General features: G+C 39.5%; 1 long non-coding RNA gene across 1 annotated transcript; it reads right to left on the minus strand.

The window, feature by feature from the left end:
• Positions 1 to 283: 283 nt before the first annotated feature.
• On the minus strand, positions 284 to 9,262 carry LOC128922645 (uncharacterized). Its single transcript, XR_008471831.1, has 2 exons — positions 8,625 to 9,262; positions 284 to 861 (listed from the first exon to the last, which is right to left on the minus strand). It is a non-coding gene; the product is annotated as an uncharacterized LOC128922645 (long non-coding RNA).
• Between the last annotated feature and the right edge of the window lie 13,196 nt (positions 9,263 to 22,458).

Here is a 22,458-nt window from a genome sequence, read left to right on the forward strand (position 1 = left end):
GGTTCACGGATGAAATCGAATGAGAGTGATCCCGTTGGGATCAATCCCTTTTAATGATTTGGGTGGTGAATACCACACTCGACTCGTTGATGATCGTGTGGTTGTTGTGTCGTACGATGAGCGGTGTTAGATTCTGTGTATAATGCGTGCGTGTGTAGTGGTGTGGGTTGTATCTGTTGTGTTGAGATGTGATATGATGTAATGTGATGTGATGCGTGGTTGATGTCGCAAGGCCATATGAACATGTCATGTGAACATCCCGGCCCCCCTAGGCAGATTAATCGCCTAGGAGCCTCTGCAGCTGTTGCAGCGTGTCGACTACAGCTTTCAACCCTGTTGAACGTCGTTGTTGTTGGCGATGAGTGTGGCGTGGCGGAGATGGCCGCGAGCGTGCAGTGGTTGATCTAGTGCGATGGGCTCGTCGTCGTTGGATTGGGTTGCTGTGGGGTCTGTGCCGTGTGTTGATATGATTTGATGACGGGTTGGCTCGCCTGGGAAATCGGTGGAATAGAGTGTGATGCGGCAGTTGGCAGTATTGACATGCGCCGTCAGCCCAGCATTCTATGGTGGCGTGGTCATCTGCCAAGCAGGTCATGCAATGCCCGTGGGCTCTTGCAACCTGTTGTCTTTGAGCGGGCTTCATGCTCTGGAATATGGAACACCTTTTAAGGACGTGAGGGCGATGGCACAGGCTGCACCGTGGATAAACCCGGTTTTCTCTTGGCTGCTCTTCGCCTCTTTCTCCAGCTGCGGTAGCGGATGGTGGTCCCGTACTCATTAGTGTCCTCGGAGCAGCGACGGGAGCAACTATTTCGGACCTAACAGCTTTGGGGCCACTTGGTCTGTCTTCTACGTCCATTTCTATGATGATAGGAATATATATTAAATTTTGGTTCATGGTTTAAATTAATGATATTTATGGTTATGTTTGGTCATATATCAATATACATATATTCTAGTTTAATTTTGTTAATTTCTTTGCATATACGGATTGTAAAGATTGTATTGCGGAGGTTTTCGCGAATTTGCGGTATTTGTGATTTATTTTTGATTAGTTTTGCGATTTATTTTGTGGTTTAGGTTGGTGTTCTTCGCTGTTTGGAAGAAAGCACAATTTTACGACTGGTCGAGTTAATATGCCGGTTTGTGTTCGTACATCGACTACTCTTATGTGACCATCTGATCCTCGATGAACCTTTTCAATGCGGCCTAGTCGCCATTCCGTTGGAGGAAGGCATTCGTCCTAGATGATGACGCATTCTCCTGCATTGGGTTCCTTTTGGGCTGTTTTCCATCTATATCTCTTATGGAGATATTTAAGATAATCCTCCTTCCATCTGTGGCTGAATTCGTGATGGAGAATCTTTATTCTTTCCCATCGATTTATTAAAGAGAGTGAGTCTCCTTCTGTCTCAGGTATGGCGAGAAGAAATGACCTGGTGTGAGGGCTGTGAAATCGGAGGGATCTTGCGAGAGAGGTGATATTGGTCTTGAGTTTAGTACGGCTTCTATTCTAGCGAGTAGTGTGGTAAACTCCTCGTAATTGAATTTATGATTGCCGGCCGTTTTCTTCAAATGGGACTTAAAGCTTTTTACTGCTGATTCCCACAGTCCGCCCATATGTGGAGAACATGGGGGTATAAATTGCCAATCGATCCCTTGGGGTGCATATTTATTGACAATTTCAGGAGAGACTTCTTTCATGAAGTTTATAAACTCCTTCTCTGTGGCTCTTTGGGCTCCGACAAAGTTTTTACCATTGTCGCTCATTATCTTTGAAGGAAATCCGCGTCGTCCGACAAAGCGTGCAAATGCTGCAAGAAAAGCCGCAGTAGTCAGATCTGAACATAGCTCGAGGTGTACTGCCTTTGTCGTAAAGCATACAAAAACAGCCACATACCCCTTTCTGAAAGAGGACGACCTTAACATTGAGGCCTTTATCTGGAAAGGTCCAGCAAAGTCAACCCCAGGGATGGTAAAGGGTAGAGCATAATTGCAGCGTTCAGGTGGTAAGGCTGCCATTATCTGCGTACGCATCTTGTGTTTGTATATAGTACACTGTTTACACATGAAGATGGTTCTTTTAATTTGTGGCTCTAGTCGCGGTATATAAAATTCTTGTCGGACCATTTGTTGCATCAAGCGATGCTCACCATGCATTGTAAGCTGGTGGAGATATATTATGAATAGATAAGTAAAGCGGGATTTCTCTGGAATAATGATGGGATGCCGTTCGTTGTAACTGAGGCTGGAGTTCGCTAGTCTTCCATTTGCCCTGATTAATCCCTTAGCGTCCAAGAATGGATTTAAGACGAGAAGAGAGCTTCCCTTTTCGCGAGGTTGTCTATCTAACAACTTAGATTTTTCTCGATTGAAATAGCGAGTTTGGGTGTATGTGATGATACTAACTTTGGCATGTTGCAAGTCGGAATGCGTTAGTTGCACGAAAGGGTCATTTGGTATTCCTTTTATTTTTTGTCTAAGTCTTTGGGTAAATTTGTGCATATAAGCAACTACCCTTAGTGCTTTAGGAAATGATGAAAATCGGTGGAGAATATCATCCTCTTCGGGAGTGATATGAAAATTTTCAATTCTCCGACTCTCTGGCGGTATTATATTCCGAGCAGGAGACTTTGGCCAGAACTCTTGTGATTCTGTTAGCCATGTAGGACCGTTCCACCAGAGTGTAGTGCTGGTGAGGTGAAGTGGTTTACAACCTCTTGTCCCAAGATCTGCTGGGTTATCTGCACTTGCAACATGTTGCCATTTGGCTGGGCCAACTAAATCTAAAATTTGTGATATGCGATTAGATACATAGGTCTTCCATGTATATGGTGGTTTTTCTAACCATGCTAAAACTATCTCTGAGTCTGACCAAAGATACATTTTGTGATTGTTTAATTTGAGATGGGTTTGAACTATTGAAATTAATTTTGCTAACAGAAGAGCACCATTCAGTTCGAGCCGTGGCAGGCTTAGTGTCTTCAAAGGTGCAACTTTGGCTACCAAGAGATGTGAAGATATTTTGCTATCGTACTGAGTTCGTACGTAGACCGTTGCGCAATATGCCTTTTCAGAGGCGTCACAGAAACCGTGTAATTCTACATTAATGTGAGGGGTGAAGTTAACCCATCGAGGGATTCGAATTTCTGATATTGTGTGTAGGTTGTTAGCAAATTGAACCCATTTAGTTAAACGTACAGGTTTTACCTGTTCATCCCATTCAGTGCCATCTTGCCACAATTCTTGAATTAGGATTTTTGCTTGAATCATTATTGGCGAAAGCCATCCTGCGGGGTCGAAAAGTTTTGCCACCGAGGAAAGTATTTGGCGTTTTGTAATGGTATATGAGAATTGATCCGTTATCGCATTCCATTGAATCCCTAGAGTTTTGGTTGTGCTAGCCTTTTCAAATTTAGGAAAGTCTGTATCTAATAAGTCTTCCATTTTTATATCTTTTATTATTTCGGGGTGATTTGATGTGATTTTCTTTAAAGGAAAACCTGCTGATTTCAGTGCTTCGATCACTTGCGATAATGATTCGCCTGCTAATTGAATACTGTGGCTACCTGAAAGTATATCGTCCACGTATGTTTGTGTTTGCAACACAGAAGATGCTAAAGGCAAGTTTTGTTTACATGTTTTTGCAACTTCATGTAACGTTCTAATGGCCAAATAGGGTGCGCAATTTATGCCAAAGGTTACTGTTTTGAGTTTGTAGTCGTTAATTGGACTATTGTTTGTTTTGCGGAAGACTATGCGTTGAAAATCTTGGTCATCTTCGTGTATTAGAATTTGCCTATACATTTTTTCTACATCCCCATTGAAAACGTATTTAAACATGCGCCAATTTAGAATTAGCAACATGAGATCAGGTTGTAACGTTGGCCCTGTGTATAGTACATCATTTAGTGATTTGCCTGAGCTAGTACTCTTCGAGGCATTGAAAACTACTCGTACTTTTGTTGTAATTTTATCTGGTCTAATTACCCCGTGATGTGGCAGATAAAAAGATAGATATCTACCTTTAGATACTTTTTCATATGGCACAGTCTCTTCCATATGATTGAGATCGAGATATTCGTCCATAACATTGTCATATGCTGATTTAAGCTCGCTTTTCTTTATCAGGCTTTTTTCCATGCTTAGAAATTGCTGGACTGCTGATATTCTAGAGTGGCCAAGAGCTGTGGTTTCTGGAAAAGTTGGTTTGAATGGTAGTCGCACAACATAACGACCATGTTCGTTTCTTGTTGTTGTGGACTTGTAGTAGGCTTCGCATGCCTGGTCTTCTTCTGAAGGTTGGATAGTCCGAGGTAATTCTTCTACTTCCCAGAATTTTTTAAGTTCATTATTTAAATACTCGTTTGAGATATTTTCCACTTGAGTGGTGAAAGAATTGATTTTTTCAGTGACTTGGCCACTTATAATCCACCCAAAGATTGTATTTTGGGCTAACAATTTATTGGAGATTTTCTCAATACCTTCAAGAATTATTTGAGGTATTAAGTCACTGCCTAATAATATGTCGATTTGGGATGGGGTATGACAGTTGGGATCTGCTAACTTGAGAGATTTTTCCCAATGTTTTTTATTAACTTCATAACTTGGAAGCAAATTTGTAAGTTGCGGTAGAACGATGGCTTGCGCATCTATTCTAATATCCGCACTTGGAGATACTATGGTGATTGGGCATATTTTGTTGGAATTTTGAATAATTCTTCCACCCATTCCCGAGATTTGAAAGTTAGAATGTTTTATTGGCAGTTTGAGCCGATTTTGAGCCTTTGAAGATATAAAGGATCTTTGAGAGCCTTGATCTATTAGTGCTCTTAGTTTGAATAAATCACCCTTATGTTCAATGGTGATGACCGCAGTGGGTAAAAGAATTTTGCTTTCATTTTCTGAATGAAGCGCTTGGATTTTTGCTGCTTTAGAGCAAGATGGTTGTTCTTCCCTTTTTTCGGGATTTGATGTTTCGGGATTACTACATGAAGTTGTAGCGACTAACCCCGTGGTTTTTTGAAATTGATTTTGCTTCATATTTTGAAAATTGTTAATATGAAGCAATGAGTGATGTCTTCGTTGGCAATATACACAATTGAATTTGCTTTCACAGTCTTTTGTCATATGATAGTTTGACAGACAGCTTTTGCAAAGTTTGTGTTGCCGAACAAGATTGTTTCTATCTGAAGTGGGTAATTTTTTGAATCTCTCGCAAGATCTTAACTTATGACCTCCTTTACAGAGTTCACATAACGATTGCCGTTGATTATTTTGATTTGACACGAAGGAATGACTTTTATTAACGTGTCTGTTGTATTGAATATTATTGCTGGCTTGAGGTTTAAACGAGGTTTTACTCGACTCATTTGGCGGACTTGATATATTCATATTTTGGCTGCCCATTCGCTCAACTATCTCGTATTGAGCAGCGAGGAATTTTTTCATTTGCTCCTATGTGGGCATTGCTCTTCTATCGTCAAGTGATTGCTCCCATCGTAGTACCGCAGCCTGAGGGAGTTTTTCTGTACAAATAGTTACTATCATATGGTCCCAATATTCTACGGGAGAATTTTGTGTTTTTAACACTGACAGGCAATTAGTCACTGTTGAGTAAAATTTTTGATATTCCTGGCTGGTTTCTTGTTTAATTTTTGGGTAATGTAATATAGTTTTTATAGGGTTTTCTATCATTACCCTTTTATTTTCATATCTTTCAACTAGTGCTTCCCAAGCCAGCTTAAAATTGTCGCCATTTATATCGAATTGCTTGACGATAATGCCTGCTTCCCCTTGTGTCTTGTACCTTAGTTGGAATAGCTTTTGTGCTTCTGCAAGGCTAGGATGGTTTATGTAAAGGGCTGTGAACATGTCCCGGAAGGACGGCCATTGTTCATAACATCCAGTAAAAACTTCAGTATCACAAGTTGGTACATTTAAATACATGCCTTTATCTAGGTCTTCTTTTGTTGTTGTGACTACTCTGGGTGGGTGAGTAGTGGCGCTATTTGGCCTTATTACATTTAATTGTTCGCTGATCATTCTATTTATTATTTCTTTCTGATCACGGCAATTATTTAATTTGGCTGTCGCCGAAGCTTTTATGTTTTCTGGGAGTTCAGCGTCGTCAGCTTCAATTACTGCATCGTACGCTGCCAGAAGGCGTGCCCATATTTCGTCGACACTTTCCAGTTTTGCCTTTAAAACCGATTCAGAGATGTCAGCGATAGGGGAAGCTTTGAATCTTGTGCAATAGCTTATAAAAGTATCACCTTCATTGATGAATTTTGATAATAAATGATCTTTTGATCTTTTTTGTTTTACACTCTGCTTTGAGCGTGTAGCTTCTGCAGGTGGGCCTTGTGTTTTATCTTCATCAGCCATTTTAGGAATTTCTAATGATATAGGTGTTCTTGGTTTAACCTCTTTCGATTTGTCGGATTGCATTTATTTGAAATGTATTGGAAGCTTTTAGCTTAAAAGGAGTTTTGTATGTTCTTGAAATTTGATATTGCTATATCAATGTAGTTCAATAAATTTTTGGAAAAATATAAAATTTTTTTTTTTTTTGAAAAAATTTAAATTTGAAAGATAATTAATAATTTTGATATAAATGAAAAAATTTTGTGAAGAGATTTATTTTCCTGTAAAATCGTAAATCGGTACCGCATAAGCCGATTAATGGTATATTTAAATAATTATTTTATAATAATAATATATTTATATTATATATATATTAAATATATATATATAAATTTTTTTTGTATAGATGACTGGAAGAAAACAAAATTTTGTTTTGTTTTACAGTGTATCCGTGTATCTCCAGTTCACTTGAGCTCCTTTTGTATATTTGTATCTGTAACCGAATCAAGAACGCGAAAGAAAAATGCAAATTGTAAAATTGTTTGTATGTATGTATTTATTTTCATATGTTTGCATATGCATATGCTTTATGTGTACCATATGATGTTTTCCTTCCTTGTTTTGTTTTGATCGTGTCCCTTGTAGTTAAGTATAATTGTTGTATATATATGTATATGTGTAACAAGTAAATGTATAATGAGAGAAGTGAGAGCGCGAAATAGTTGTAATAAATATTTTTATGTATATTTATGTGTGTTTATATGTATATTGTGGTTTAATATAGTATGTATATGAAGAGAGAATATGTATGGGAAATGAGAGAGCACAAGGATGGGTACGATTGCGGTATCATTTATATAGCGCGAATATATATAGCGAGGAATATATGTACATACATAAATCTCTTTAAGCACTGTATTGTTTTTTATTTCTCTTTTCTTCTGCCTTTACTTAGAATTATTAGCGATCCTGCTTTTTGCTTTTTAGCTTAAGGGGTATCGCTGTAGAAATTGCAAGTATGTAATACTTGACTTATGTAAAATATTAGTTTTGTGGTTTATTTTGTGGTGTGTTTCGGGACACAGAATAAGTATATAGGCAGGTATGACTTTTGGTTTTAAGTATTTATGTATGTACAGTATATATATGCGAAAACTTACGAAGCCTTACGCGTAAATGGCTCGTTTTTTTGTTTTATTTATGTTCAATACTTTTCGCGACAGAGTTTTAAGTAGGGGAGCATGTAATGTTGGCTCTGCCCATATGTATGTATTTATGTTGGTAATATGTATATATATTTTCTTGTATAAGTTTCGTATTCTGCTTTTGCTTTTATATAGGCGATCCTGCTTGTTGCTTTATTAGCTCAAGGGGTATCGCTGGAAAATTGCAAGTATGTAATACTTGTCTTTGTATATATATATTTTTTGTTTGAAGGTTATAATGGGTGTTTAGTTACACCAATAAGCAAAAGGGCAGTTACGTTTATTTTCTTTTCAGTTATTTAGGTACAGATATAACCGAATTGTTTTGCGGTTATTAAGAACAGTTCGGTGATATTTTTTTTTTCTTTTTAATTAACGGTGTACCGTAATACCGTCAAAAACTGTACCGAAATACTGTTAAAACCGTCAACATACATATGAGCGTACCTATTCTTTTATATAATTCGATAAGTAAATGGAATGGACTCACTTTATTATCCGCCAAGGGTTTTTGGGTTTTACTTATTTGCTCTCTTCCTTTTGCACATATGCTAATTGCTTTTCGTTTTCCTATTTTGTTGGTTTCCAAGCTGCGTTGGTGTCCTCCTCCCTCGTTGATTGTTTGTGTATCCTCTTTCACTTGATATGTTTAGTGGTGTTTTGTTCTTTTTGTTGGTTTTTAAGTTAGTTCACTTTAGTTTTGTAATATTATATTGTATCGCGCCCGTTTTGTTGAGTTGAGGTTGTTGACCTTTCAGATTAATTTTTTGTGTTATATCGCGCCCGTTTGTTGTTGTATGTTAATATTTTATATGTTTTTGAAGTATTTAACTTTTTTATTTCCTTACACTGTTCGTTTATATGTGTGTATAATATTAAATGTTTTTGTTCTTTTAGGTGCTTTTTTTTAATTTTTTTTTGTTTCTTTTAACACTGCACTTTCACTTTTGAAAATTTTTCACTTATGTATACTTAGGTGCCTTTCCGGAAGGCTCGAAGGACCATTTGTTTAGTTGAAGCACATTTGTTCAGTTGAAGCACTGGTATACTTACTTATGGAATTATCACCAGACTTTAAAAAGGGCAAACACACAATATTTTGAAAACGTTATAAAATTTTATTCTTAAATTTAATAAGTTGCACTTCTCCTTGATGGAGGATAATTCGTTTATTACAATTTTAAAATGAATAAGTAAATGTTGGGATGGTTAACCACACACACACACAGCGCGCGAAAAGATTGCTCCAGGTAGGAATACGACTGCGAGTTGGTAACACGATATGTAGAAACGTAAAGGATGTCGAACTCGAAAAGTTACCAAACCTTCTGGTTCACGGATGAAATCGAATGAGAGTGATCCCGTTGGGATCAATCCCTTTTAATGATTTGGGTGGTGATTACCACACTCGATTCGTTGATGATCGTGTGGTTGTTGTGTCGTACGATGAGCGGTGTTAGATTCTGTGTATAATGCGTGCGTGTGTAGTGGTGTGGGTTGTATCTGTTGTGTTGAGATGTGATATGATGTAATGTGATGTGATGCGTGGTTGATGTCGCAAGGCCATATGAACATGTCATTTGAACAAGGCTGTCATAACAAAAGCTGCCACTTGCTAAAAACATTAAATGAAAATGCGAGGTTTGAAGTTTATATTATTTGTGGTAAAGTTATACGAATCTATGACTTCCAATATTCTGAATTTAAGAAAAAATCACATACAATCCGTGAAATAAATAAAGTTATGTACATATGTATGGTCAGACAAATAAGCAATGCTGCCACTCTTTTCCAGTAAATCTTCCTCGAATTTGGGAGATTTCAGAGGAATTTAGGAAATCGCAGAGTTGATATCTGCATGTATTTCCTAAATGCAAAAAAAATTTCATTTATTTGCATTTAGGTATAGAATTTAGGTATAGAATTTAATGCCCGGTTTTACAGTTTCGGCTAAGTATTGTTGCAAACTGAGTAGTCGTTTGCGTTTCACAGACAATGCTTAATTTCTATAAAATTTTATTATGATATCTGGCAACGTTATGGGCAACATATGTTTTACAAATGTCATTCATAAAAATATGTTTGAAATATTTAAATTATAACAGACAATACATAAATTTGCGAGGAAAATTATATCAAAAATTGATGAAAACAACAAAAGAACCCCAAATTTCATCACTAGCGAGTCGGAGCACCTATGGGAACTGAAGGAAAAGTATAAGCTGTTATTGAGTGCAAACGAACGGACACTTGCCCTACCCTACGAAAGATGTCGCTGAAAATTCATAGCAAATTCAAAACAAAAATCAGCTGTTATGTATGCATTGCTTAAGCCTCCCATTTTCAGTTTTTAAGCATAACCTAAGTATGAACTGTAAAACACTATTTTCCTGTTTTATCTTAAGCACAACATAAGTATGGAGTACATTTGGAGTTAAATTTAGAGCTATATGTGCTATTGCAGTAGATGGCGCTACATGAGAATACATTTATTGACACTTATTTGTGATACTAACGACCGACGTTGTAAGGTAATTGAATAAGTGCGCTGTATTAGGCTAGATGGCGCTATAGAAGCAGATGCTGTTATATTAAAAGTCCAAACGTTTATTTTAGCTAAAATTTATTAAACGTAAAACGTGTGTTTAAAATTTACCATTTATTAAACGTAAAACGTGTGTTTAAAATTTATCAGACTCGGCCACGCTTTGCTTTCTTTTTATTATTTAAAACTCTTTAAACGAATTAAATAAAAGTAAGTATTATTAGCTTGCTTTTCATTTTATTTATTAAATCTTATTTTGAACTTTGAAGTAATATTTTCAATAAAATGCCACCAAAAAAATCGAACCTCAATAATGCACGGAATAGAGCTGCACAACGCCAAAGAATTCAAAGAGTTCAGCAGTCTGCAGAACAAATCGCAGCAAGAAACTCAGCTCAAAGCACACATAGCTACAGCACGATTACGAGATGTACAGAGACAGCGGACCAGCCGCTCATTAACTCGTTCAACATTTGTTCGTCTTGCGCTCGAATATGAAGCAGATATTGATTACTCTGCGCATTCAAAAATTGCTATCGGGAAAATGGATAAACTATGTCCATATTGTCATGCATTAAAATTTCGCAATGAAACACCCGGTACTAAGGTTTCCGCCTTTATTCATAAATAATAATTTCACTGTAGTGAATAGTTTACTACAACATAGCAAATCTAAAAGTGAGGAAATGTTCATTCTGAGAATTCGAATGATTCAAACCGATTTATCGTTTAAGTTAAAAATTTTACAGAGTCATATGTACATACACAGGTATGTATGTGTCATGTTAGCGTGTTGGAGAGCCATCTTCTTTATTTGTTGATATGCTACACAACAAAACAAAGAACGAACTCCGCCAAAAATATTTAAATTGATCAGAGACGTTATTCCCTGAATATATTAACATTCCATACAAATATATGCCCTTGAACAGAGTTCAAAAAGCGTTTTAACTATTTCAAATAAAAATTGGGCGGGGCAAAGTTCGCCGGGTCAGCTAGTAAAACTATATTTTACAGCTTCTTGAAAAATGTATATTTTAATGAAAATTTCTATAACTCGAAGTCTCTCTAACTCGAAGTTATTTGTGCATTATGGTGATTCGAGTTCGAGAAGTTCCACTGTATATTCTAAAAAAAGATTTTATGTTATAGTACAGTAGTTTTCCGAAATAACGAATAATCGTTTTAACGAAAACCGCTTATAACGAACAAGCAAATTTATTACATTGAGTACCGTAAATAACGAACATCGAGAATTTGTAAGTACTCAGTTTAACGAACAACATGAAGAAAACATATGAAGAAAGAGGAAAAAATCAAGTAACATCGAACCAGAATTAAAAATAAAACTCGAAAAAATTCATAAGAAATGTGCAAATTGAAAAAATGTTGAATTTTATAAAAAAGCTTAAAATTATTGATCAGCAGCAAATAGAAGTATGAGTGTCAGAATTGGTCCATTTTGGAAGAATCTATTGGATTTGAATTGTTTTGTTACGGTTTTTAATTTTTTAATAAATAATTAATGAAACAATTTATAAACAGCAATTTACGGATATATAACTCATTTTTATTGATAAAAATACCTCTAAGTGAGTACTCGAATTAATGAAAAATTCGATATAGCGAACAGGCCTGACAAGTAATGTGTTCGTTATTTCGGAAAACTTCTGTACATACAAATGTAAGGTTGGATATTAACAACTCACTCATCTGCCTCCAGTGGCATAATCCTTGTTCTGCTTCTATTCTTGGTTTTGTATGTTTGTGTTTGCATGTACGCACCAGAGAACTGCAAAACTCACTTTTTCCTTGAAACAGCTCATACGCAAAAGTTTCTATTCAATTCCAATCACTGAACGAAGCACAGCGTTGAGTAAAAATCAGCTCATGTTGCCGCACCGCTGATTCGCGTACAATGTGAGCCTTCGGTCCGAAATGCTTTGCTAACGTTTGCTCACTTCACGAAATGTTTAGCTCACTTTCGCTCAGTGATTGGAAGTGAATAGAAACTTTTGCGTATGTGCTGATTCAAGGAAGAAATGAGTTTTGCAGTTCTCTGGTATGTATATTGTTTTTGTATGCTTTGTTCGCGATCAGCTTATGCGTCACATGCATTGCACTAAGAATTTGGTATGTTCTATTGTTGAGTTTGCTCATACCCATTGACTTTGCTCATACCTATTAAGTTTGCTCTTTTGTGTTTTTGTTTTCATTCAACACGATCATTGTTGAGCCGAATGAGCGAACGCCTGAGTAGAGCTGTTTGAACACGAGCGTGAATAAACTCAGCAAGCAAACGAATTTACCGCAATTGAGCTGAGTTTAGCTCAGTAGCGAAAACATTCACGAATGCCAGTTTGAGCGCTTGAGCCGAATGGGCTGATAGTTCGGGTATTGTTGGTGCATGAACATTTTTGCGCTCAACGCATTGCAGCTTGCTTTGCCTTCCAAGAACCATTTTCAGCTATTACCCAGCAAGTCATGGGCACTGAAACTCCGCATAAACATTAACCTCAACTCTTCTTTCGTACAGCACCTTGAATGATAGAAAGAAACAACCAAAGTTCTCGTGTTTAAACAAGTTTTGTTTTGAGCTATATCATGGCTGCTTGTGAAGTATTATTTTGCGTGTTTTATTTTAATCAGTGATCTGCAGCCTAATTAAAGTTCAAATTATTGAAGCACGCATTTAAAAATAAAAGTTCTCTAAAGCCAAATTATGGAATTGAAGAGGGTGATACAGTAATACTTCATTGCATTCTCAATTAGAAGCACGCAATAGAAGCTACGCCAACAATGGTCAACATCAAGGACGAAACCATTGAATACGTAAATAATTGTTGAATATATTAATATTATCTTGTCTTAAATTCTAATTAACTTTCCATACAGATATTTCAAACCTTATACGGTTAATGGTATGCAACCTAATTGGTGTCACTTATGGTAGCAGAGTAGAACTTTCGAATCGATGGAATATGTGCTGCTAGCAAATCCAGAACTATGGATGCAAACGCTGCTACATCGAATACAAATCATTTATACACCAGATATTAGGTTTAATGTCACTTTTTTACGTGTAATTAAACCTTTTGCTCAATACAAGCCCGGGAAGAACTGAAACGACATGGTTTAGGTGCTTTTGTAGCCGTTTATCATCGCGACGTGTGTAAACTGGGTTTTGCCAATGAGCTAGAGGGCAAAGCAGTTGCAGTATTTTTAGAATTACCGGCCCCTCAGTTGGCCGTGCCATTAGCAGCTAAAACTCAGAAATTAAAGGGTAAATTTAAGTGAATGTTTGTGATCATAGAAATATAAAAACTTCTTGTATGTTCAATAGGAGGACTTTTTTGATTAATTTTCACCTTGTATTGAGCAATCATAACGTTGTTGTATCGCTTTACAAGGGCATGTATTCACCGAAATTAGTTCAATATTTGGCGCGAACAGCAAGAGCGCTTCAATCAGCGATGCACTTGTCGAGAGTTTCCTTTTCTTGCTGTGGAGTGATAGAACCAAGAACATTGTTAACAAGTCAGCGGGTTCTCCTGCTAATGGCAGGCACCTTGTCGCGGTGCAGGGGCTTAATCGCTGCTCAGCCGGCCGCCATCTGACTGCCATGAAAATTCCAACGGGGTCTTTGTGTCTAGTCAGATGGTAGCCGTGGGAGCTGCGATGACCAAGATCTGCCACCTCCTAATCCAGGGTGTTATGCGACTCCCGTGCCCATTGGATGGTTTGCAGCCAGGAGAAACATCCGGCTGTATTCTAACGGAGCCTTCCCAACTCCAGGCCGCATTGGGAAGTAATTGTGGCCTTACCACGTCATGGGGCTCTGGCGGGGCGGACCTACCCCTTCCCCACAGAAAACATAGACCAGGAGGCTAACTCTATGTTAGCCGAATGGTCGTAAGAAACAGAATGGCAAGAACAAACAAAAACAAAAACAACAACAACAAACAAAAACAAACAAACAGCGATAAGGGTACTCCCAGCTCAGGGAGAAGACCACGCTTCCTTGATGCTTTAACAGCAGAGGAGCATTCGCTGTTCGAGGAGTACGCGAGAGACGACGACGTACACTCAACGAGCAGCGGCAGAGTAGGCAAGTCACTACTCCTGGCATCCCAGACGGCAAAACACCCAAAGGAGGTTCGAGCGAACACGAACCCCAGCAATGTACCCTCTATCGCAAGGGATAAAGGCAAGGAGCCGTCGAAGGAACGGCCCAAAAATCTGAATGAGCCCAACTGGAGACGGAGGCACAGGAGGGGTAAATACCCTCCGCCACCTGAGGCAGGCTGCCCAGGTGGTCCAGACGATCCCCGCAGGAAAGGAATGAGTGGGGCCACTGTAAAGTGGTACCTTCGGCATCTGGACGAGGGTAAATCGCCTGAAGTAGCCAAGGAACTTGCCCGGAGGAAACAATAAAGAGGATAACTCTGACACCAGGCGGCAAGTCAGAGGTGAAAGAGCTGGCAAACGCGACAGAAGCCAGGTAACGCCACAAGAACTACTAAGTTCTAAGCGGCGCAGACCAGCCACGGTTCCGGAGTCGAGCGGGCATGCTAGGTCCGAAGAAGCGTCCAGGGTGGTAGATAGCCAGCGCAGGTATGCGGACACTCTCAGGAGCGTACGCATTGCAGTACTGCCGCTCAACTACCCTGAGATCGCTCTGGTCCCGGCTCAACTCACCGTCCTCCAGAACCGTAGGGACGAAGAGACCGCAACCTGGCTTACGGAGACTGCTCCCAAGCTTGAGGGTTGGGACGGTCCAGTCCTTTGCGCCAAACGAGGCCTATACACTGTATGACGGTATTCCTTCCTAGAAGCGCTGATGAGCCGCTTGAATTCGCCGTGGAGCTGATTACAGCACAAAATGAGGGCATTAACACCTCAGCTTGGCGAATTATAGACAGCAAGAAAGAAGACTCCGGAATAAGACTATACGTTGGGATAGACGACGTATCCTACAAAATACTTCGGAAGGCGGGCTTCCGCCTAAACTTCAGGCTTAGCGCCGTCCACATGCGCCCTTAGCGGCCAAAGCCCGTGGAAGAAGCAACGGCAAAGGAAAGCGCCAAAGTGCAAGATGGAGCGGGGACAAATGTCAAATCCACCCCCTTGGTTCCCGTCGCGCAGGCTTCCACTGCCGATGTCATGGACACCACGGAAGCGCTTCCCAAAGAGTCAATAGAGGAGGCACCCTCTACTCAGGAGCTCTTGGAGGGGATGGAGGAGGTAGTCGCTGCAGATAGCAAGGTCAGCGACTCGGAGGACCTCCCCCTCCTAGAGCCCATTCTATGATGGACTCCAGTTTAGAAGTTGCTCAGGTGAACCTGCATCATGCAATGGCTGCATCGGCGGTTATCGCCAGCAGGTTCGTTAAAGACAAACTGAGCATCATCTTAGCCCAGGAACCCTGGGTTTTCAGAGGGGAGGTCAGAGGACTAAACACTGACAACAACAAGGTAATCTGGGATTTATCCAGTGACAGACCTAGAGCCTGTATTGTTCTGAAGAAAGACATTGATTTCTTCTGCATTTCAGAGTTTCTAACACAGGACCTGGTGGCTGTACAAATAAGGGACAAGGAGGAAAAAGAAGTTGTCCTAGTGTCAGCCTATTTTCCAGGAGACACCACTGTTGTGCCCTCCACAACGGTGGAGAGGTTATGGGACTACTGCAGGGTACACAAGCTTCCAATCATCCTAGGATGTGATGCCAATGCGCACCATGTGGAATGGGGCAGCACAGACTGCAGCCCAAGGGGTGAGTCTCTTTTAGAATCTATTATTAGTAATAATATAAACGTGGAGAATGTAGGGTGCAGGCCCACCTTCATTACCATGGCCAGGGGAGAAGTATTGGACGTCACTCTGAGTAACGACCTTGCGACAAGTCTGATCTCTCAATGGAGGGTCTCCTCGGAACCTTCCATGTCAGATCATAGGATCATAAGGTTTGTACTCGGAGTTGAGATCAAAAACATTCTACCAAAACGCAACCCAAGAAATACAAATTGGGATACCTACAAAACAACTCTTAATTTAAACTTAGAAAGAGTTGACCAGTATGTTAGGGACAGATCTGTAGGGTCACTGGAAAACAGGGTCACTGCAATTACCCAGTACGTCATTGACGCATACCATAACAGCTGCCCTTTCAGTAAGTCCACTGGCAGGCAATCCTGCAAATGGTGGAACAGAAAACTCTTGAAACTCCGAACCTCTGTGCGCAAGCTTTTCAACAAAGCGAAACGCACAGGGTACTGGTTGGAGTATAGGACAAGTCTGACAAACTATAACAAGGAGATCAGACAGACAAAGAGAGACAGCTTCAGGAACTTTTGTGAAAGCGTCTACTCGAAGCCAGAGGCTGCGAGATTACATAAGGCCCTAGTCAGGGGGAAAAGTGACTATCAAACTCCCTAACGGATCTTATACAACAAGCGCAGAAGACAGGATAAGAGTGCTGCTGAGTACGCACTTCCCGGAGTCGATCCCGGAAAATCAGGTTGTGGAGAAAGGTCCTTACCACCCCAAACGCACTGATTGGACACTCGCGGGAAAGCTATTCACAGTGGACTCAGTGAAATGGACTTTAGGATCTTTCAAGAAATTCAAGGCGCCAGGAGCGGACGGGATCTTCCCGGACCTTCTACAGCATGGAGGAGAATCCTTAATAACTCACCTGGTGGGGTTGATGAGAGCGAGCCTTGCATTAGCATACATTCCGCTCCCCTGGAGGATAGCTAGGGTCATCTTCATACCCAAAATAGGGAGGAAGGATTACTCCTTGGCCAAATCTTTCAGGCCAATCAGTCTAACATCCTTCATGCTGAAAAGCATGGAGAAGATAGTCGATAATGAGATTAGAGCAAAGGCACTCAAGGTGCAACCTTTGCACGGAAATCAGCATGCGTACAGAGCTGGTAGGTCTACCAACACTGCCCTGTATCAGCTAACAACTGATATCCGGAAATCTCTAGAGGACGGAGAAGTAGCTCTATGTGCTTTCCTAGACATCGAGGGAGCATTCGATAATGCCTCACACACTAGCATTATCAATGCCATGAAAAAGAGGCAAATTGCCGATCCAATCTGCAGATGGACGGAAGCGCTGCTTAGCTCGAGAATCGCTGAGACCATCTCAGGGGAAAGCACAATTCAGATCGGCACCACTAGGGGCTGCCCTCAAGGGGGGGTGGAATACTCAAGTGGATAATATGGTTGCCAAGGCAACCAAGGCACTCACGGTGTGTAAACGTCTGGCTGGCAGGACCTGGGGCTGCAGCCTACACATTATTAGATGGATGTACACCATGATAGTTAGACCAATTATCACTTACGGAGCGGTGGCATGGGCAGACAAGGCTTCCCATTCTGTAGTGAAGCTAAAACTGGCCAAACTGCAAAGGCTAGCCTGCGTGTGCATATGCGGAGCGATGAGGACATGTCCCACAGCAGCGATGGAGACTATTCTAAACCTTACCCCACTGCACTTTGTGATCAAACACTGCGCCGACCAGACCATTCTGCAAATGACAGCGGATAGGTACGGAAAAGGCGAAGTAATATCATCCAGGAACATGATGGAGATTGGCGAGAGAATCCCTCTAGCACTCCTTCCTAGAGATGATACTATCCGAGAGACCAACTTTACTAGGAGTTTCACGATCACCCTAGGAAAAATAGACAACTGGGACAGTCAGGCCTTCGAAGCTTTATTGAACTCGTCATAACGAGAGAATTGCCATCATGAGCTATAGTCAGGCGGCACTAAAAGCGCTTTCCTCATACGAAACGAAGTCCCGCCTGGTCAGAGAGTGTATGGATAGGCTAAATTACCTATCAGCGTGTAACAAAGTTCACCTGATCTGGGTGCCGGGACATAAGGGGATAGAAGGGAACGAAATTGCAGACGAGCTGGCTCGTACAGCTACTGCAACTATACCTACTGGGCCAGAACCCTTTCTAGCAGTGGGTCCCCACACTATCAGGGATATGTTCCGGGCAGAGGAAAGAAGGGTTAGGGAGGAGCTTTGGCGCCATTCGGCTGGATTGCGTCAGTAAAAAGGCCTATTGGGAGGTTACAATACCAAAAGATTCAAATGCTTAATAAACCTCCCAAGATGCAAACTGAGGGTATTACACGGGCCACTGTAAGCTCAGGACACATCTTAACAATCTGGGCTTGGTCTTATCGCGGACCTGTCGCTTCTGTGACATGGAGGACGAAACTCCCCTGTACTTACTGCTGAAATGTGCAGCGCTTCACAGAACCAGGAGCAAAGTCTTGGGTTATACCATCCCAACAGAGGGGTGCATCGTCTCCCTTGGTCCTAGTACTATCCTGGAGTTTTTCAGGGTACTGGGTCTTATGGAGTCGCTGTAGACTTGGAGAGGGCACAATAGACCACTGGTCGCGGTGCTTTCCTCAATATCATTATCTATCTATCTAAGTCAGCGGGTATAGTTTCAGGGCTTTCGTGGGTCGCAGTACTGAAAGTGCACGTGGAGCGCAGTTTTGGGTATTTCATCCGTAATAGTACCAAGAATAGTACTGAAAGTGCACATGTAGTTTTGGTTCGCAGTTTTGGGTCTTTCATCCGTGATTGTATCAAGATCATTCATAGAATTGTGTTTCAATGAAAGTTTCTATGCCATTCTTAAGGGCGAATTGACAAAAGTACCCGAAACTAGTGTGTACGTGTGATCGTTCATCCCTTTCTTGCACATTACATTCATCTTTAGTAATGTATATACTCCTCTTTCACAATTCGGGGAATTATCTTGATACAATCACGGATGAAAGACCCAAAATAGCGAACCAAAACTACGTGTGCACTTTCAGTACTATTCTTGTTACAATCACGGATGAAAGACCCAAAACTGCGAACGAAAACTCCATGTTGTTGTAAATGACAAAAGCGCTTCAGCTTGGAAAGTGTTCGATGCAGTACCCGCTGGTGGGAGCAGAGGAACAGTAAGCCCTCCATTCTGTTCGAAAAAAACTAGGTAAAAAGTGACCTGGTTTCTTTTGGTATTTCCAATTGGCGCCAAACAGGAGGGATGACTAGGGCGCTCAAATAGATACGCCTATAATTGCATAAGCGGTGCATACGTCAAATATACATATATATGTAGGTATATATAAATAAGATCGGGTTGGCCAGACTCTCCCCAAATCTTCTTTTGAAAGGGCAGAGGATATATTACTTCTTTAAAAAGTCAGTAAATGTTTTTGAAATAACTTAAGATCTTATATTTAAATTTTTTTCCGTTTATTAAGGATAAAGAGTGAAATTATTGATTTGTTATTTTAATTTTATGGTTTATTTATCTAGGAAAGAGAGTACATTTAATTTGTAATACAGTTTTAAATTAATTTTTGGCTTTTGATAAAATAATTATCTACCATAAACTTTACGTCGCTCCCCTGGCCGATGTATTTACCCTGGTCGTCGAAAAAGTAATAAAATCGAAAAAGTAATAAACAAATGTCACTACTTTGTCAAAATAATGGAGAAACAGAAATAAAAATAAGAAAGGAAGGGCTAAGTTCGCGTGTGACCGAACATTTTATACTCTCGCAATTTATTTGTTTAATGTTATTAAGCGCGTTTTCTTTTCTTTTCTCGAATGGTGACTTTTTATATTTCAACATTATACACATGCTGCATTACCTTTTTGACATTATTAAAGAACTAAAAAAATGTTACCCTATTATGCTGGTCATCTCTCACTGACAATTTGATAACTAGAGTACAGGGCAGAATAAATTTAAAAATATTTTGAAAAAAGCGCTTTAAAATTACATGCAACTCGACTCATGTATTGGGCGCAAAGTCCACTAGAAAACAAAAATCAAAAATATATGAAAGATAGGGTAATTCCTGAAGTTTCATTAATATATCATAAGTTTTACTCAAGTAATCGCTTGTACGGACAGACGGGCTTTTAACTCGTCTCGTCATCCTGATCATTTTGATATTTATAACCCTATATCGTTTAGTTTTAAGACTTACAAACAACATGAGAACAAAACTTTGACACTTTCTTAGCAACACTAGAGAAGATAAATAAAAGTGACAAAATTATAATATAGAGGTTTCATGAAAAAATCAAAAGATTTTCTTTGGCCGTTTTCTGTATGCAATGAATACGGGTGATATTGAATAGTTGAACAATTTTTGCTATCGGACGAAGGCTATCCCGTGTGGCCTGGAAGTATAAGCAGCGCACATTATGTGAGGACTTTTTTGTTTTCTTTAGGAGTTTTTGTAGGATCTGTTCTATCATTAATTTCACTAGTACTAGATTCATCCAATTTCTCGGAGGAGGGTTTCTATAAAACATAAAGTAAAATTTAAATTTTTACAACATAAATGTTGGTAATAATTACCTTATGCTTCAGGAATTCTAAATCTAGCACGGGCGAAGTTCTGGTCTTAACATTCATGCTCTTGCTGTAGTATTTCCATTGAACTAATTTCGGTGAATCCATGCGCTTGTAAAGCGATACAACAAAGTTATGACTCCTCAATACAAAGTGAAAATCAATCAACAAAGTCCTAGTAAATAAACATACAAAAAATTTTTAAATTTTTAAGATCACAAACATTCACTTAAATTTACTCTCTAATTTCTGTGTTTCAGCTGCTAATGGTATGGCCAACTGAGGTGACGGTAGGTAAGTCCAAAAATACTGCTTCTGCTTTGCCCTCTAGCTCGTTGGCAAAACCCAGTTGACACACGTCGCGATGATAAACGGTTACAAAATCACCCAAATGGCCAAATGGTTTAATTGCACATCAACAAGTAAGGGAAGGCTAAGTTCGGGTGCAACCGAACCTTTTATACTCCCGCAATTTATTGATATATTTTTATAAAGATAACACACAATTTGACCCAATTTGAAAATCCTATAATTAGGTATATGGTATGAAGTTCAAAATTGAGTTACATGGGAAGTTGTCGTGGTTGTGAACCGATTTCATCCATTTTGCACACGTGCCATCAGGGTGTCAAGAAAATATTATATACCGAATTTCCTGAGATATGGTTTTTGACCCATAAGTGGGCGATGCCACGCCCATTTTCCATTTTGTAAAAAAATCTGAGTGCAGCTTCCATCTGCCATTTTTTATGTGAAATTTAGTGTTTCTGGCGTTTTTCGTTATTGAGTTAACCCACTTTTAGTAGTTTTCAACATAACCTTTGTATGGGAGGTGGGTGTGGTTACAATCCGATTTCCTCCATTTTTGAACTGTATAAGGTAGTACCTAAAAGAAACTACTCTAGAAAGTTTCCTTGATATACCTTTAGTAGTTTGCGAGATATGTACAAAAAACTTAGTAGGGGGAGGGGCCACGCCCACTTCCCCAAAAAAATTACATCCACATATGCCCCTTCCTAGTGCGATCCTTCTTTTTTTATTTTACTTCCATAGCTTTATTTATAGCTTAGTTATGGCACTTTAAGAGTTTTCGGTTTTCGCCATTTTGTGGGCGTGGCAGTGGTCTGATTACGCCCATTTTCGAACTTAACCTTCTTATGGTGCCAAGGAACACGTGTTCCAAGTTTCATTAAGATATCTCAATTTTTACTCAAGTTACGGCTTGCACGGACGGACGGACAGACAGACATCCGGATTTGAACTTTTCTCATCACCCTGATCATTTTGATATATATAACCCTATATCTAACTCGTTTAGTTTTAGGACTTACAACCAACCGTTATGTGGACAAAACTATAATACTCTCGTAGCAACTTTGTTGCGAGAGTATAAAAACTGTATATCATCTGTGGCTTCACTTGTGGAAAAATTGTCGAAATCGGAGTATAACCTTTCAAGGCCCCGGAAATCGAACACGAAAAACTCAGTTTTTTTCACCGAAAATATTGGTAAATCTATCAGATATTTTAATGTAATTCAGAGAGAATCGTTTTCTTCTAATAGTGTGGTTCTGTACCAAAAATTTTTACAATCGGGTCATAACTTCCCCTAGCTTCCATATACCTAATATTGGGGTTTTCAAATATCCTCTGAGCTTTCTATCGAATATATCGGTTAATATGTGAGATATTTTAGCAAAATTAAGTGTCTTGGTTATAATTAAGCTTGATGGTGAAAAATAGTGATTGCGGTACCCTTACACACCTTATATACATATACTATCCCAGTCCTTATTTACTAGTATAGTGATACTCGTATTTTCAAAAGTACCAATACCCTACCCTTATGAAACGAGAATATGCAAAATCGCATACGTCAAGTGGTACCGCCAATTATATCAGTTTTGTGTCATATTTTTTAATCTTAAAATAATTAAG

The sequence above is a fragment of the Zeugodacus cucurbitae genome, chromosome 2 (genome assembly GCF_028554725.1).
Source record: "Zeugodacus cucurbitae isolate PBARC_wt_2022May chromosome 2, idZeuCucr1.2, whole genome shotgun sequence".
Lineage (NCBI taxonomy): Eukaryota > Metazoa > Arthropoda > Insecta > Diptera > Tephritidae > Zeugodacus > Zeugodacus cucurbitae.